Source organism: Melozone crissalis, unplaced genomic scaffold (assembly GCF_028551555.1).
Source record: "Melozone crissalis strain CALT ecotype California unplaced genomic scaffold, PUWL_Pcris_2 ptg000046l_1, whole genome shotgun sequence".
NCBI lineage: Eukaryota > Metazoa > Chordata > Aves > Passeriformes > Passerellidae > Melozone > Melozone crissalis.
Window position 1 is genome coordinate 14,791,023 of NW_026535824.1, and position 17,882 is coordinate 14,808,904.

General features: G+C 52.2%; 1 pseudogene; it reads right to left on the reverse strand.

Moving 5' to 3' along the window:
• LOC128943500 (zinc finger protein 850-like) overlaps positions 1-15,765 on the reverse strand; it is a 443,444-nt pseudogene extending 427,679 nt beyond the window's left edge.
• Between the last annotated feature and the right edge of the window lie 2,117 nt (positions 15,766-17,882).

The window sequence follows — 17,882 nt, forward strand, 5'->3', positions numbered from 1 at the left end:
GTCAGGTTATATCCTGACTCTGTCAGTTTAAGGCAGTGTTTCTGTATCATTGCCTTGATCTTAGTTTTCTTTTAAATTGTAATTCTGGTTTAGACCCTCCCCAGGTTTGCCTTAAACCCAGTGCAAAACTCAATGCACTCATTCCTTGTTTTCCTCCCAAAACAGAATTTCCCATCCCCAAACCTTTGCCAGATGGAAAAGGAGGCTGTGAGGAACAAGAAGGATCCCCAGGACACCCAGGCAGGTGAGAAGGAAATCAGTGCCCCTTTCCCCCTCTCTCCTGCTCCATCTCCCAGCCCAGCATGGCCCCTGGCTGCAGGACAACCCTGCTGCCAACACCATCCTACTGGAGATACACTGGGGGAATCTCCTTCCCCTGCCCTCTGGCACGGAGGCAAATCCCATCCTCTCCTTGTCTTTCCTCCCCCAGAGAAGAAGCTGAGGATTGGGACAAGGGAGGACAAATGCCCGCGGCAGGACCTGCAGGAAGAAGCCGTGATGAGTGACTCCAGGGCACAGGAATCCAACGGGGAGGAAACTCCCCAGAGATTCCATAGGAAGAGGGGCTGCAAACCCAGTCTGGGGTGCTCTGAGGAGGAAAGACCCTCCCTGAGCCAGGAAGGTGGACAGAGCTTCAGCCAGGGCTCAGAGCTGGTGGTCCATGAGCAGCTTAATGATGGAGAGAAGCGCTACAAGTGCTTGGAGTGTGGGAAGAGCTTCAGGCAGAGGAGCACCCTGATCCGCCACCAACGCATCCACACCGGGAAATGGCCCTGCGAGTGTGGGGAGTGTGGGAAGGGCTTCAGCTACAGGTCAGAACTCATCAGGCACCAACGCATCCACACTGGGGAGAAGCCCTACGAGTGTCCCCAGTGTCAGAAGAGATTTCAGACCAGCTCCAGTCTCCTCCAGCACCAGCAGATTCACACAGAGGAGAGGCCCTTCCGCTGCCCTGAGTGTTGGAAGGGCTTCAAGAACAACTCCAACCTCATCAGGCACCAGCGCACCCACACTGGGGAGAGGCCCTACAAGTGCCCAACCTGTGGGAAGAGGTTTCAGAGCAGCTCCAATCTCCTCCTGCATGAGCGGATTCACACGGATGAGAGGCCCTTCTGCTGCCCTGAGTGCGGGAAGGGCTTCAAGCAAAACTCCCACCTCATCACCCACCAATGCATCCACACTGGGGAGAGGCCCTACGAGTGCCCCCAAGTGTGGGAAGAGCTTCACCCATAGCTCTTACATGACAAAACACCAACGGAGGTGCCACTAAGGGAAGCCCTGCGAGTGCCCCAGCTGCAGGAGGAGCTTTGTGAACTGCTCCAGCTTCATCCTCAATGTAGGTCTAACGTTGGGAAGAGCGCGGGTGATCCATGTTCCCTATGATCCATGCTGGGAAGACAACTGCCCCAATACCTTCCCCTGTCAATGACATGGTGTAGAACTGAAGAACATGAGGGTCTTTCCATGGTCCTGTCATTACATTCATTCTCACCTCAGGTTATTGCCAGGGGCAGGAAAGGGACTCTCTCTCTCCCTGAGAAGAAGGGTGTCCTTTCCAGGTGGGGGAAATATGTTGCTGGGAAGAGCCAGTGAGTTGTGTTTTAGTCTTCCCTGTAAACAGTTTTATTTATCCCTTCTGTGATCACTAGTTTTTCTGTTCCATTTGTTCCTTATCTCGTTGCTGTTCCCAATAAATTGTTCTTATCCCAGCCCGGGATCTTTACCTTTTGTGCTTTCCATGGGAGGGGGGAGGGCAGCGAGGGTAGCACGGTTTTAGCAGGAGCAGGAAATTGGGGAATCCCATTCCTGAACCCCGGCCCATGGAAACTGAGCATCCCAGCTGGTCCCAGCCGTGGTGGCCATGGCAACAGCCTTGGGAGCGGGTCCCTGGCTGGGCCAGTGGGAACCTCTTCCCTCTGGTGCCCAGGGACAGGAGTGGAGGGAACGGCTGCAGCTGAGTCGGGGCAGGCTCAGGTTGGATGTCAGGAAAAGGTTTTTGCCCAGAGGGTGCTGGGGCCCTGCCCAGGCTCCCCAGGGAAGGGTCCCAGCTCCAGGGCTCTCTGAGCTGCAGCAGCGTTTGGACAGCGCTGCCAGGCCCAGGCTGGCATTGTTGGGGTGTCCTGTGCAGGGCCAGCAGCAGGACTGGAGGATCCTGATGGGTCCCTCCCAGCTCAGCCAATTCTGTGGTTCTGGGATCCCATGAGCCTGGGGATGGGGGGGGCTGCCAATGGTTGCCATGGCAACGGGCTGTGGCTGCAGGCCTGAGCTGGTGTCCATGGCAACGACCCCTGGCATGGGGTCTCCATGGAGCTGCCAAGGGACTGACCATAGCAACAGGGGGCTGGTGATGGTTGCCATGGAAACTGCCCATAGCAACAGATGTCTGGTGATGGTTGCCATGGAAACTGACCATAAAACAGGGGGTATGTGATGGTTGCCATGGAAACTGACCATAGCAACATGGGGCTGGTGATGGTTGCCTGCTAAGGATCAGATTTGTCACAGGCCCTCAGAGGTGTTCCATGGGAACTTTCCAGGAGTCTCCAGGCTGTTCCAGAGCTGGAATGTCACACGCAGAGACAGGGGCTCCATGGACACCTCCCAGGGGTTTCTGGGATGGTAAAGAGCCCTGTGGTCAGAGGCAGTCACAGCCATTCCATGGTGACATCCCAGGGGACCTTGGGCTGCAAAGGTACCAATCTGTCACAGGCACTCACGGGGGCTCCACGGTGACATCCCAGGAGTCCCCAGGCTGCCAAAGAGCCGGGATGTCCCAGACACTCACAGGGGTTCCTGTCATGGGCACAGTTGGAGCTTCAGGCAAAAGCTTTATTTCTTCATTGGAGAAACTTCTGATGAGTCATGAGGTTAAGAAATGACACCCCATAGCCACCATTGTTCCTCAAACCCCTGCAGGGCCTGTAGACTTCTAAAATTCCTTCTAAGACAGGAGACTGGGAGTGGCTGGATCCAATCCCAGCCCCAGACTTTGTCAAAGGTGTAAAAGATTGAACAGGTGGAATTCAACTTCAACACATTTTGTCCCACAGGATTAATGACAGAATACCAGATACATTCATATAAATATGTCTCTGGCTTATTCTGATCATGATCAGATGGAAAGATCACTAGCACAGTTATTTACTGCACAGTTCAGGAGCTATAACCATTATTAGAATATAGTGCTCTAAGCAGCAATTTTGAAGTCAGCAGGGCCTTGCTGGAGTTGCTGCAGCCCATTGCAGGCAGAGCCTCCTGCTCCAGCAGGAACTGCCTTTCCTGTGCCATGAGCAGGGCAGGTCCCGCTGCAGGAAAAGCCCCAGGCCAGCCCCAGCACAGGGAAGGCCTCGGACACAAGGGCAGAGTGCCGTGCTGGGAGCTGTGCCAGGGAGAGCCTGAGGCACCAAAGGCACCTTGGCAGCAGCAGCTGCTTGCAGGCCATGGCCAGAAGCCTCCCTTGGCAGCCCGGCCTGGTGGGAACCACTGCAGAGCTGCTGCCTCAGGGCTCATTCCTGGCTGGGCCCTGAAAAGCCACTTCTTCTCCAGGAGCCTGACTGGGAAGCCATTGGCCCCAGCACCTCGGGGACAAGATATTAATGACAAAACTCTTCATGCCCGCAGAGCCAAGGCAGGGGCAGAGGAAAGGGCAGAGCCAGGCCCAGGGGACAGGGCTGCCGTGGTGATGGCTGTGAGGTCACTGTCCCTGCAGCAGCCTGGCTGCCCTCAGCAGACATTCTGGCCAGAAGCCTTGTGAGGGCACCCAGCACATCAGAGAACCCACACTACAGGAATTCTGTCCCTGAGGATGAGAGGGTTTCACTGGGTCAGGCTGCACAAACATCCTGATCTTAGACAGTTCCTGTGATGGGACATCCCCTTCTCTGGAAATACACTTGCAGCTTTGTGCCTTTCTCATAACTATAAAAAATTTCCTCCTTCTACCAAATGTAAATCCACCCTCATTCGTTTTAAAGATATTGACCCTTGTTCTGTCACTGCAAGATTTAGGAGAAAAAGCCTTTAATGACTATTTTTCCATTTTCACAGGTCTTGGAGAGGACCCAAAAATCTCCCAAGATGGGGTTTGGAGGCCTCATCAGATAAGCACCAGGGAGAGGCTGATAGCTCTGGGGTCAGTGGGGTAGAGACTGAGGACTAAACGGGAATAGCCTGGGAGGGATGGAAGGGTGGTTTCAGAGAGTCTGGAGCTTTTTCTTCATAGTGGGAATGGGCCTGAAGAAGACATAATAGCACCAAGGGCAGCTGGGGAGGCCCAGACTGGCACCAGGAGAAAGGAATTTCCCTGCCAGGGCAGGGCTGTGGTGCAGCACATTCCCCAGAAGGAGCCTGGAGCAGCCCAAGGCTTTGTGTGGGCAGGCAGAGGCAGGCAGGAGGCAGAGCTGTCAGCAAAGGAAGGGCCCAGCCAGGTGGGGCAGCCGGGGGATGCCGACAGCCTGCAGGGACAGAGGCGCAGTTTTGCTCAGCACCAGAGACACCTTTCCCTCGCTTGTTCCCACGTGTCATCACTGCCACCTGTGTTCTGCTCTACCTGGAACCTGGGTACATTTTCTTGGTCCTGTCCCTCAGAAGGATCTATTTAAAGTATGAAAAACTTCAGTGTTTCCCCCTCTTTTTGAGTCCCTGAGAAGTTTTTTGAGCACATTCTGGGGGATGGGTCTGAAGCAAAGAACAGCAAAGCCCCAGAGGGTCATTGAAGTCCCTGTGCTGTGTCTGTGCTGCTGAGCTGGGCTGGGCTCCTGGCCCAGAGGCAGCTCCTGGCAAGGGCAGCGCTGCAGAGAGACAGCTCTGGCCAGGAGCAGCTCCTGTGCACAGCCCAGCAGGGCTGGGGCACTGCCAGGGCCCCTCAGGGACACCAGCAGGGCACAGACAGAGCTCACAGGGGCTCAGCACTGGCAGGGGCTGTGGGATGGCCCAGAGGGGGCTGTGTCACAGCGGCACCTCTGGGGCTGTGTCATAGAGGCACAGAGCAGCTGTGATGGCAGCAAGGGGCTGTGTGACAGCACAGAGTGGGCTGTGTGAGGTCACAGGTTGGGCTATGACATCACAGAGTTTGTTGTGTGAGGTCACTGAGCAGCTACAGCATCATAGAGGGGACTGTGTGACATCACAGAGCAGTCTGTGACATCAAGGCATGGCTGTATGACATCATAGGGCTGGCTGTGAGGTCAGAGTGTGTGCTGTGACATTACAGAGTGGCAGTGTGACATCGCAGAGAGGGTTTTGTGACATCACTGAGACTGTTGTGACATCACACAGCTGCCTGTGACAATAAAGAGTAGGTGTGAGGCCATAGAGCAGATCCTGCCATCATAGAGGGTGTCTCTGTGACATCAGAGAGCGGGTTGTGACATCACTGGGTGGCTGTGTAACATCACAGAGCAGGCTGTGACAACACAGAACAGACAGTGACATCACAGGGTGCCTTTTTGACATCACAGTGTTTTCTGTGACATCACAGTGCAGCTGCATGACATTCCAGGGTGACATCCCAGATTTGGTTCTGTGGCATCACAAGCGTGATGTGTGACATCCCAGAGTGGACTATGACATCATTGGTGTCTATGTGACATTGCAAAAGAGGCGTGCGGCATCATAAGGGGCAGTGTGACATCACAGGGGCTGTGTGACATCTCAGGATGCCGTGGGACATCACAGGGTCAGTGCGACATCACAGGATCTGTGTGACATCACAGGGGCAGTGTGATATCACAGGGTCAGTGTGACTTTAGAGGGGCTGAGTGACATCACAGGTGGCTGTGTGACATCACGGGGGCTGTGTGAGGTCACTGGGAAGGTCACTCTGCCCCGGCTCCCCTCACAGCTCCCCCCAGAGCAGTCCAAACCTGCTCGTGCACAGCGGGGTCCCCTGTCCCCCCAGGTCCCCCCGCCCCCGGCCCTGCAGCCTCCCCCAGAGGATGTTCCACGAGATCGACCCCAGAGCCTGACATGGGGACAGGGGGCCGGGGCCCTGGGGGTGGCACAGGGGGACACGGACCCCCCCACAGCATCCCTGTGTCCCCCAGGGCCAGAGCCTGGGCCAGGGCTCCTTCACACTGTTACGAACGAGGGCTTGAGAGCGCTGAAAAAATCCCCAGCAAGGGAGCAGCAAAAACCACATTTAATATTAAGGGACAGCAGCACAAAGTTCCCTGGCAAGAGTCACTCTGCTCCTGACTGGAAACGTCAGGCACAGAAAGGAAACAAAGTAACAACAAAACCAAAGTAAATCTAGGCAATCAAACCAGAAATGAACTGAGAACTGTCCCTGTGAGTGTGTATGACACAAGGGCAGCGAGGGCAAGGATAAAGGAATACAGCCTAAAAGCTTAATAGAGCTCAAACCTAACAGAATTTAACTTACACCTTAACCTTAAGTGATACCTTCAACTTCACAATTTGGCAGAAGAACACTACTTAACAGTATTTAACCTAACTTATAACTTATGACTTAACAATTTAAAACAGGAATACCACTTAAAAAAATTAGGTTATAACTTAAAATAAACTTTATATCTTTGCAAAAGAACAGCTCTCAGAAGCATTTAACTTAGCTTAGAGCTTGTGACAAAACCTTACTTACTGATATCTGGATATCTGACTGGCTCAGCCATCCAAAGCACTCCAGCCCCTCAGAGAGCAGCATTTCTGCCACATTTCCCCAGCACAGAGACTCCTGTGTGCACACAGACACCAAGAGTCAGTGCAAGGCACCTGTGAGAAATTCCCCTGAGGGCAGGGAATGCTCCCTGTGGATCCTTTGCCATATCCCCAGCGAGTGAAGGATTGAGCCTGGAGGAGTGGGGGGATCGGCCCAAGCTCTGTCGTTGTTCAGGATCCCTGAGTGCAGCAAACGGGAGAGTTCCCGGCTGGGAGAGGCCCCACTCAGAGGGAGTCGCTGGCCCAGGAGAGCTCCAAGGGCTCCTTTTGGAGTGCTGTTTGTAGAGCCCCAAGAGAGGGGCTTCAGTCCCAGCAATGGTTCATCCTGGCCGCACTTGGCATCAACAGCTTTCTTTGGCAGTGTGAGAACAGGGATGTTTTGCCACTGAGGGAACAAAAACAGTTCCCAGGGCTGCTGCTAAAGGAACCAGGAGCTGGTTGGGCAGCAGCAGTGCCTGGAGCAGACAGTGTTTGTGATGAGCTGCAGAGGAGCTGAGCCCAGGGGCTGTTGGCCAAGGCCCAGGCCCAAGGAGCATTTCTCAGCTGGCAGGGCGGCCTGAGAAGGGGAGGGGGGAATGCAGCAGCACAGGGCCATGGAACCAAGGGACAACTGTGACACTGTGGGGCCTTGTGAGACCAAGGCACCATTGTGACACTGTGGGGCCCCATAAAACCTAGGGAGCACAGAACAGCTCTGGTTGGTTTGGCCTCCCATGGACTGCCTGACTGGTCCAGCTGACCTGTGCATGTTGAGGGTCACTTCTCATCTGCTGCTGAAACACTGGGGCTCTGTGCTTTCCTTCCCAATGGAAAAGAACTGTCCTTCTGCTCCAGGCACCCATGGCCAGAATTGGGATTTCACCTCCAAATTTCCTTATATCCAGGGATTGTTCCCATAGGAATATTGCCAGGACAAATCTGGCTGACAGTGGTTTCACAATAGTCACTTCTCATCTGTCCCCAAAACACTGAGAGAGGCTCCATGCTCTCCTTCCCATGGGAAAGAACTGTCCTGCCTCTCCAGGTGCTCATGGCCGAGATTGGGTTTCCACCTCCAGAATTCCCTAAATTCAAAGACTGCTCCCCAAAAAAATCTGCCATTCCTGACACGTCTGGCTGGCCTAGGCCTACTGAGGTTCTCACCTGCCTTTCAAACCTTGGAGCTCTGTGCCTTCCTTCCTATGGAAAAGAACTGTCCTCCTGAACCAGGTGCCCATGGCCACAAATGGGATTTCACTTCCAGCATTCCCTGTAGTGACACACTTGAGGAGATTGTTGGCTCAAAACATTTTGTGTGTGGGGGAGGAAGGGGCAGGTCCAGCCTTGCCCTGCCCTGGAACCCCAGCCCTGCCCTGCCCTGTGACCCCAATCCCCCAGAGCCTCTATCCCAGCCCAGCAGTGTCTGCCAGTCCCTGGCACAGCACAGGCAATGCTCCACAGCCACCTCTGCAGCCCCAGCCCAGCTCCTGAGGGACCAAATGAGCCCAAGTCCCACCTGGGGGAAGGGCCCAGGGAGACCAAGGGGTATTGAAGGCTGACCACAAGGCAAGCACACATCTTGACCCTACCTCCTGTTGGAATTTCTATCTGAACACTGCTGGAATCCAGGAGCTGGTAGATGTTTGTGTGCTCCTCTGTATCTCATTTGTCTTTCTCTCTTTTTAATTCACGCTTCTTGTAAAATTTGAGTAACTTAAAATTGATGAAGCTAAGAGTTTGTGAAGGTGATTGGGCCAAGTCAGTGCTTTGAGAATTGGTTTTTGTTGATTGAATGTCATACTAAACCTTTTGCAAAAGTTTCTCTGATTTTTCTAAAGTTCGCAGTAAAGGCTGTTTTGTTCTTTTGAGCTCCCAGCCACATTCCACACTCCATTTCCCAGATGGAGCCACTGGTGCCTCTGAGTTGTGCTGCCCCAGCCCCAGGGATGCTCTCTTTGTCTGCCCATTCCCCCACGGTCTCTGGGCAGGGATGGCCTCAGTGGGGGCTGCTGACATCCTCAGCACCTTGGAGGCTGCTGCTGAATTTTCCTGCTCTAGAGGCTTGTTCAGCCTTCAGCTCTTCAGTGCAGGAATTCAGTGTCCCAGGTCTCATTAACATTCAGAACACTTTAACAAGCCAAGCCTCTGGGGATAATTTGATTTCAGTTTTCAAATATTGTGTGTGGTTAATTAGGCAGATTTCAGAAGTGCATTCAAACTGAATATATTCTATTTTAAAAAACAGTGAGAAAAGATTTCTTAGGTCCCGTTTAGGTTTTTTTCCCTGTTAATAAATTGATATGTGCAATCTTCAATTGACACTGAATCCAAGTACATCCTCATGCAGTTTGAATAGATATGAAAATCAAGACCCTCCATGGCTGACAATCAATCAGACTCTGTCACTACCCCCACCCCACCATTTCCCCCATCCAAGCCCTGGCACTCAGAGCAGCCTTGTGCAAATCTGAGCTCCCTCCAGCCCAGGCTGCACCTGCAGCTTTCAGCTCCTTGGCTCCAACTCCCACCTGCTTTCCTTGGAGAAGGAGCTGCCTGAGACACAGAGGGATGTTCATTTCTTTTCAGCCAACAAAGCCAAGGGAAGGCACAGCTCCATCAAATGCAAAAGTCATTCCTCTGCTGAATATTAAATCCACTTTGCAAAGCAGACAGTCTCAGAGCAATGGAAAACACTTTCTGTGCCCAGCACAGATCCAAAGGTCCCCCTAAACCCTCCCTGCCCCGATTCTGCCCAGATTTGCTCTTTGCACACACAAGTCACACACTGAAGTCAGGAGCTCCCTCCATGCCCAGAGGGAGGAAAAGAGAGAAAGGGAATGAAGAGCTCTCCTGTGCAGAGCCAAGGTCCAAGTGCTCTGGGATGTCCCAGAACCATCTGACATGTCCACCATCCCCCAGAGATTTCTGTACAGCAACAGTTTCAGACAAAGACAAAAGAAAAGGTAATTCTGTGAGATATAAACACAATTAAGATGTTGACTAATATGCTATTTATTTGAGCTTCAGAAATATTAGGCAATTCCCTGAAGCTCAAAGCATGAAACCAGTCAGCTGAAGGGCACTTGAATGACCAGAAAGCATTGGGAGGAGTGCTGAGGCTTTTTTGCAGGACAATGGACATATGCAACATATGCACAATCCAGCCTTCATAGAAACTGAGTAAGGTCACCATGCCCTTGAAGGACAGAAAAGGAGAAGAACATGCTCAGCAGCAGATGGTTCAGGATGCAAAGGCACACAAGAAAACCACAGCGAGATGCATGAAGAAGAAAGACTAACTAAAATTAACTGAAATATCAAAATTCGCGCGTAAAAAGGACTTAACCAATCATGTATTAGCTTGAGGTGTGAACAATAGAGAACAGTATAAATATGGCTTGCTTTTTGTAATAAATTGGCTTCACTTGATCATATTGATCATGGTGTGATGTCCCGTTAATGATCCTCTGCACCTAGGGACCAGAAATGCATGCAAGCCTCCACCCCAAGAGACATTATGAATTCAGAAAACATGGCCATTAACTGCTTGATACCAACACAGAGTAATGGCAACCAAAATGCAGTCAGAACAGTGTTTTTTCCACTCTCTCTCAAGCCCCACACATTGGGCACCAAATTTTGTCCTGGTTTAGGGCAAATTTGGGAGAAAACCTTCAAAGGGGCTCCTCCAGGAAGCAAACACACATTGCCCCTCCCCACAACTGGGTCAGGAAGGATTCCCTGGAGAGAAGTGGAAAGAACCTGTTCATTTAACAGGCAAAGCACCCCCAGCACACAGAATGAACAATACCAGGTGACAACACTCTTTCACCACTCTGAAAAAGATGACAAATTCACAAAGTCTCTCTTGGGAGTGGTCGCTCTGTTTTCAGTCCCTCCAGTGCTGGGGCAGCTGCTGCAGCCACAAGGTGCAAACTCTCGGTGTTTCCCAGGTCCCAGTCTGGAGCAGTTTGAGTGGTTCCAAAAAAGGGAAAGGAAAAACAGTCCAGGGAAAAATTCGGAGTGCTTAGTTAAACTAACTAATGAGCAGAAACAAAAGCAAGAGCAAAGCAAAAAGCCAAGCAAAAAGCAAAAGCAGCACCATGTACTGTCCTGCCTGTTTGTCCCACCAGCCGTTGGGGAGCAGGCTGATAACAAAACCAAAACAAAACTTCACTCTTCAGAGCGAGTCTTGAAGGCACAGAACATAATATCCAGCATAAACAGAACACATGGATGGGGATACAAGCATCATAACGTCACCTTAGGACAATCCTGCACCCAAAATTCTGTCCTGCACCCACTGCTGCATCCTGAGTCCTGTCCTGCACCCCGAGCCCCGTCCTGTACCCAAATTCTATACTGTCCCATACCCCAAACACAAAGCTGCCCCCAAGTCCCAACCCCACCCCTCATTCATCACCACATTCCTGTTCCACACCCTCTCTTCAACTCCTCCCCCTCTCCCACCCCTGTCCCACCCCCAAATGTATCTCCTGTCCCTGATCTCCTCCCTGTTCCCTCCCCAACCCAGTCCTTCCCCGTAAGTGGGCGGCAGCAGCAGTGGCAGCTGGTGGGGGCCAGTGGAGTTGGAGGTGCTGCAGCCCCTGAGCCTCCTCACCCTGGACACGCTCCAGAAGTGCATCTTCAGCCATGAGAGCCACGGCCAGGAGTGATTGTCACCTGTCCCCACTGATCATCTGTAAGAGACAGTCTGAGGTTTCCCTCATCTGCCTCACGACCACTGTGATGGATGGAGACTGAAGCCCCCTCCCAAGGGCTGAGACTGAGACCCCTATAACTCTAACACAGGGGCTGGCCGGACTGAAGCGAGATGTTTGTCAAGTGTTGCCTGCAGGTGTGTTCCCTGGACCAAGAAAACAATTGGTCTCGCTCACTGCTGAGAACATGGACTGTCTGCAAACATACCTGTTCCCTCTCGGTGGTTTCAATAGACTTACCTGTTCCCCCCCTTGGTGGAGGACTACAATAGAACGAAGACTTTGAGATTCTCCCTGACATGACAAGACGGATCTATTGGCTGGACCACGAGGGTTTCGTCTCTCCATTGGCAGCTATTCCTCCCCTCTTTCTCTCTCTCTCTCTCTATCCTTTATTCTCCTTTCTAATCCTTCCATCACATCTGCTGTGGGCACTCAATAAAAGGTGCATTTGTTTTGATTAATACCAAAATCCCCTTCCGTGTTGCTTTTGCACTCTGAGATCAGTTAATGAACCATCATGACCCCTGCTTGTACGAGCGGATCATGACACCATCCTGGTGGCCCTGGTGACCCTACCATTGTCCCTGCTGGCCATCCTGGCGGCTGTGCTGGCTCTGCCATGGTCCCCACTGGCCATCCTTTCCCATCACTGTCCCTGTTGGCCATTCTGGTGGCCCCAATGGTCCTGCTATCATCCATGCTGGTGGCCACAGTGTCCCCCCATTGTCCCTGGTGCAGACAGACCAGCGAGTACATCCTGCTGCTCACCAAGGTGGGGCTGGGGTGGTGGCCATGGGGCATGAAAGTGGTCAAGAGAGTGGTGGTGGCCATGGAAGGATTGGCCATAGAGGCCAGTAGGATGCTGGTGGCCATGGGGGGCTTGGGCATAGACTGGTGGCCACAGGGGAACAGTGGTGGCCATGGGCAGCACTGACCATAGAGCTGGTGGCCAGTGGGATGGTGGTGCCATAGGGTGGTGGCCATGGATGGGATTTGGCCCCAGGTGGCCACAGACTGGTGGCCCCAGTGGCCCGTGGCCCATCTTGCCCCTGCAGGACGAGAATGGCCGCACCCTGTCGGATGAGGACATCACGGCTGAGGCTGACACCTTCATGTCTGAGGGTGAGCACGAGCTCGCAGGTGCCACTGGGGAGGAGCCACTCCAGTGTCCCCTCACTCACCCAGTGTCCCCACAGCCACCATGGCCAGTGGCCTGGCATGGCTCTTCTACAACCTGACTGGCCATCCTGAGCACCAGGAGCGATGCCACCAGCAGGTCCAGGAGCTCCTGGCTGGCCGGGACACTGCGGACATTGAATGGTGAGATGTCCCCAGGGCCACCCTGGTCATGTGGCTCGGGGACACGGTGCCACCCCCGCTTGTCCCCAGGGACGACCTGTCCTAGCTGCCCTTCACCACCACGTGCATCAAGGAGAGCCTGCGGCTGCACCCTCCTGTCACTGCTGTGTCCCGGCGCTGCACCGAGGACATCCCCCTGTGTGACGGCTGTGTCATCCCCAAGGGTATGGCATGGCCAGGGTGTCCCCAGTGTCACCACCCACCCTCATCTGCTGTCCCTAAAGTGGCCATTCCCATCCCACCAGGGGTCATCTGCCTGATGAGCATCTACGGGACCCACCACAACCCAGACCTCTGGCCCAAGCCTGAGGTAGGGCCACCCTATGAGGTGTCCCTGTCACCATGGTGGTGACAGCTGTGTCCCCTCGGTGTGACTGTGTCGGTGTCACCCCAGGTGTTCAGTCCTCTGAGGTTCAGTCTGGAGAACAGCAAGGAACGGTCCCCGTTGTCCTTCATCCCCTTCTCTGTTCGCCCCAGGTATGTGCTGGAGTGGGGACAGGAGTGTCCCCAAATGTCACCCCTGTCCCTGGCTGGGTTCACAGTGGGGTGACAATGGGGAGGAGCAGGGAATAAATGGTAGCATGAAAGGGACAGTATCATGGTGGTGGTGAGGATGTGTTGTCCTTGGCCATGGGACACCCCATGGCATGGACATGTCAACCCATGGACTTGTCTCTAGGCCACTTGTGTCACCATCCATGGCCATGTCCCCCATGTCCTCCTCCATGGCCATAGAGCCCCATGTCACCATCTCTATCTGTGACACCCCCCCATGCCCAATATCGCCATCCACAGCCATGTCCTGGTCCCCATCCCCACCATATCCCCACCACATCCCCACCCAGGTCCTTGTCCCCATCCCCACCATATCCCCACCCAGGTCCTTGTCCCCATCCCCACCATGTCCCCACCCATGTCCCACAATGTCACCATCCGTGTGCTAGTTAAATGTCTTTATATTTACCCCAATGTTGGGTGAAGGATAATGAAAAATGAATGAAAATAAAGGCCAAAATAAAAGCATTTATGTGTCCATGCTGGCTGAGTATCCATGTGCTTGGGTAGGTAGGAACGACCTTTTTTAAGAGGAGTTTCCACTCCATTGTCTCCAAAATCCTGGTTTTTTGCCCCAGTCCATCATCATTTGGCTGTGGAAGATGCTGGTGGGCCAGAGAGAATTAGAATTATAGAATGATTCAGGTTGGAAAAGACCTCCAACACCATTTGGAGTTTCTTGGATGCCACCCGAAGAATGATAGGATGCAAAAGGTGAGACTTTTTTGGTGTCAAAAGTAAAAAACTGTGCTGTCCCCTGTGAAATTCTGATGTCTGTTTGCATCCCAATGGATTTTTCTCTGGCCATGTCCAAGTGCCCAAGGGGAGCCAGGAAGACATGGAGACCACCAGCCAGGTGTCTTCCCAACATGGATCACCAGGATCATGGATGACCAAGTCTCTGCCCAGCGAGGATCACTGTGGACCATCCAGTGGGGGTCCCCAATGGGGGATGGAGTTGAAGCAGCGCTCAAAGCTCTTCCTGTCACTGTAGGACACAAAACAACACGAGCGCACACACTGCTGCTCTCAAGGGGAAGAAAAGGGAAGTTTATTTCCCGACTCCAACATTTATAATTTTCTAAAAGCGACCGTGGATTGGAGGGTGAAAGTGCCACCTCTCCAATGACACTGGACAAACCAACAGTCCATCATATTGTTCTTCTTCTATAAAAGAATGCCAAACAAGAAGTTATTTACAGAAAGTGTTTGAGAAAGTTTGCTACAAGAATGTAAACATCAGAAGGCTCAAAAAATCTTAAAAAATCAAGACAACACTCTTCCTGCACACAGGGCACTTGTTGGGCATCCCTTACTGCTGCCTCCCTTGGTGTTGGGTCATGGCAGAGTTCTGGGAGAAGCTCTTCCCATACTTGGGACACTGTCAGGGCCTCTCCCCAGTGTGGATCCGCTGGTGGGTGACAAAGGTGGAGTTTTTCTAAAAGCCCTTCCTGCAGTCAGGGCAGCAGAAGAGCCTCTATTCTGTGTGAATCTGCTGATGCTTGAGGAGACGGTATCGGCTCTGAAACCTCTCCCCACACTCAGAACACTCATAGGGTCTCTCCCCAGTGTGGATTCTCTGGTGGGCAATCAGCTTAGAGTTCTGCCTGAAGCATTTCCCACATTCCCCACACCTGTAAGGCCTCTCCCTGGTGTGGATCCTCTGGTGCAGAATCAGCCTAGTGCTCTGACTGAAGCTTTTCCCACATTCCCCCCACTTGTAGGGCCTCTCCCCAGTGTGGATCCTCTGGTGGACACTCAGGCCAGAGGGGTCGATGAAGCTTTTCCCACATTCCCTGCACTTTTAGGGCCTCTCCCCAGTGTGGATCCTCTGGTGCAGAATCAGGCCGGAGTTCTCAATGAAGCTCTTCCCACACTCTGAGCATGTGTAGGGGCATTCCCCAGTGTGCATTGTCTGGTGGATGATCAGGCGGGAGCTGTCACGGAAGCCCTTCCCACACTCCCCACACACAAAGGGTCGTATCCCAGTGTGGATCATCTGGTGGAGTTTCAGGCTGGAGCTCCTCCTGAACCCTTTCCCACATTCTCCACATTTATAGGGTCGTTCATTGGTGTGGATCCTCTGGTGGGCAATCAGGTTGGAGTTGATGCTGAACCCTTTCCCACATTCCCCACACTTGTGGGGCCGTTCATTGGTGTGGATCCTCTGGTGGACGATCAAGTGGGAGCTGATCCTGAAGCTCTTCCCACATTCCCCACACTTGTGGGGCCATTCATTGGTGTGGATCCTCTGGTGGACGATCAAGTGGGAGCTGATCCTGAAGCTCTTCCCACATTCCCCACACTTGTGGGGCCGTTCATTGGTGTGGATCCTCTGGTGGACGATCAGGTGGGAGCTGATCCTGAAGCTCTTCCCACATTCCCCACACTCATAGGGCCGTTCCCCGGTGTGGGTCCTCTGGTGGATGAGCAGGTGGTCGCTCCTGCCGAAACTCTTCCCACATTCCAAGCACTGGCGGGGCTTCTTGCCATCATCAAGCTGCTCATGGACCACCACCTCAGCGCTCTGGCCAGATCTCTGGCTGCCTTCCTGGCTCAGGCTGAGTCTTTCCTCCTCGGAGCACCCTGGGCTGGGTTTGCAGCCCCTCCTCCTGAGGGATCTCTGGGGCTTTTCCTCCCCGGTGGACTCCTGTGCCCTGGAGCCACTCAAAACAGCCTCTTCCACCAGGTTCTGCTCTGGGGATTTGTCCTCCCTGGTCTCCATCCTCAGCTCCTTCCCTGGGGGAGGAAGGACAAGAAGAGGATGGGATTTGCCTCCATGCCAGAGGGAAGGGGAAAGGGGATTCCCCCAGTGCATCCCTGGCTGGACAGCATCAGCAGTGGGGCTGTGCTGCAGCTGGGGCCGTGCTGGGCTGGGAGATGGAGCAGGACAGAGGGGAAAAGGGGCACTGACTTCCTCCTCACCTGCCTCAGTGCCCTGGGGCATCTTCTTCTTCCTCACAGCCTTCTCCATCCAGATGAGGTTTGGGAATGGGAAATCCTGATTTGGGGGAAAAACAAGATGTGAGTGCATTGCCTTCGGAGGTCCCACTGGGCAAGTCCATCTCTAGAAGTCACCAGACGTCTGGTGGCCAGAAATACCTCCAAAAATCAAGGAGTCCAAAAACCTCTCCCAGGAGTTCCCTGTTTCCTGTGTCCTCACTTTGGGGTTATGGGGGTCTCTCTTCTCAGAGCTGCTGGGGGGGCTGTGGGTCCTGGGCATTCCCCCTCTCCCGGGTCCTGCTCAGACATGATGAGGAGGTTTTGGGGGGTGTCCCAGGGCTTACCCTCCCCTGATTCTGTGGAAATTGTTTTTGTGATTTGTGCCAATTGGCAATGGAATCAGCAAACGCTTCTATCTGCTGTGTCCAAAACAGACACAAAGAAAGGTTTTGAAACTTTCTGACCAAACAGCCAAAAAAAGCATCAAAATCAAAGAAGTATAGTAGAGCAAAAGAGATGAGGTAGCAAGATGACTGATGCTTAGAATAAATTAGAGGAAGTTGGGGTAAAGCTAAGAGATTTGCAACAAAGCAATTAAAAGCTTATGTATAATAAAAAGCTTGATGCACTTGACAAAATCATGTAGCAGACACCAGTGTAAGGCCTCCCTCCAGACAACCACAAGGATAGGAATCAAGGACAACATAGAAATATTATGAAATTACTGCTCTCAGCTTATTGATATTTGCTAATTTGGACTAACCAAGCACATTGGAAAATGCTTTGTAGGCTTAAAAACAGTATATATACTTTACTGAACTGTGTGTGCTGTGAGTGGAGCAGTGACTCCCCGGCCACCCAGCGCTGCTTGCTTGCTTTAAAATAAAAGGTATAGAAGTAAAATTCACATTGGCTATTGAAATTTTACATCAGGTGTTCCAGGGTCCCCTTTCTCCAGCATCCCCCCACTCTAGGCACTCAGCGCTTCCCCTGCTCCCCTTTGCACTCCTGAGAGATCCAAAAATATCCCCTCATCAAATGAATTAAAAATACCTCTCTCAGCGACACCAAAATATATTTGGGACTCAACTCCTGTGAAAAACACCAATCACTTGTTTTTAAAATTTTAAAAGTTTAATAGTAATAAAATGGTTCTAAAAAAAGTAATACAATTAGAGTAATAATAATTTGGACGATTTGAATTAGGACAATGCAAGACAACAAATACAAAGAATTATGGATGTCCGGGTACCTTTTTCTGGGCAGCACGAGCCTGAAAAAGGACACCCGTTAACAAAGATTAACCCTTAAAAACAATAACCCGTTGCACATTCATACACCTCATACATGATGCATAAATTCCATTCAAACACAGGATTCTGTCTGGCCATCATCAACTTCTTCCTTCTAATCCTAACAGCCCCTTCGAGGCAGGAAGAAGTTTGTTTCTTCTGAAAAGAGAGCAAAAAATTCTTTTTTCTGAAAGATTCAGGTGTCCTGTGGCTGCTATCTGATGCAAGTGCCTCATTCCTTTCTTTAAAAAAACCTCACTGACATAGTTCTTCTTTTAACTACAAAAGTTACCTTTTAATTACAAGACTACATTTATTATTAAACTGTTAATACAGCACTACTAATCAATAC